This window comes from Engystomops pustulosus, chromosome 2 (assembly GCF_040894005.1).
Source record: "Engystomops pustulosus chromosome 2, aEngPut4.maternal, whole genome shotgun sequence".
Lineage (NCBI taxonomy): Eukaryota > Metazoa > Chordata > Amphibia > Anura > Leptodactylidae > Engystomops > Engystomops pustulosus.
Window position 1 is genome coordinate 44824751 of NC_092412.1, and position 1065 is coordinate 44825815.

Here is a 1065-nt window from a genome sequence, read left to right on the forward strand (position 1 = left end):
GTTCACTCCCGCGGTGCAGCGTTCGGGCCGTGCGTTCCCGGCAGCTTGCGTTGCGAGTGTGATGCGAGTTCATCGCATCACACTCGCTAGTGTGGAAGGGGCCTTATGCTCTCCTGCCTCCCCTCTCCCTGTGTGAGAAAGACTGTGAGAGAAAGAGGCACAGTGGGTGACGCCACTAGGATGGACTGAAGGAGTCCGAAACAGGAAGTTATATATATATATATATATATATATATATATATATATACACACACACAGAGGGCACCTCCTGGTCTTGATTTGATAGGGACCAGGAGGTGGAACAAGGCTGCAACCAGCTCCTCCCACAAAGCTGGCTTCAGCCCCATCCCTCCTCTCGAGTCCGGACTGCTAGCTGTCTTGGGGGGGGGGGCACTGTAAGGGGAGCTGCAGGGAGTGGAACTGCGACAGAGGTGCACTGTGAAGGGAAACTGCGTCTGGGGGGGGGGTGCATTGTGAGGGGGAACTGTTACTGGGGGTGGGCACATTATGTAGAGCTGCTACTGGGGGTGCACTGTGAGGGGGAGCTGCAGAAGGGGTATCATGAGAGCAGCTGCTGGTATGAACAGATATTGCTGGGGGAACTATGATATGAGGGAGGCCTGAATACGAGGGAGCCACAATGGGGGAGATGGGCGGCAGTGGAGGCAGTAAACTGTGTGGAGGTGGAGTAAGGAGTGGGGTAAAAGGTGTGGATTCACATCTTTCTGGCACAAATCATAGCATACCATACCATGCCTCTGACCTTGCACGGTATGTAACTTCTTTGGAGAAATGTAGGATGCTCTCATAGTTTTATACAAGAGGAGCTTATGGTGCGGTTCCAGCTGCTCAACACATTATGAATTATGTGCTAACAGCTTTAGCCACTCTATATATATATATATATATATATATATATATATAACACACATACTGTAAACACCCAGCAGGATGCAAAACGGTCAGATTTTTGCTGTCCACGTCCTTTAAGGACAGTGTTATGGACGTGCATCATCTTTGGTTCAACCATTACTGTAAAACATATGAGAATGATGAGAAAAGCCA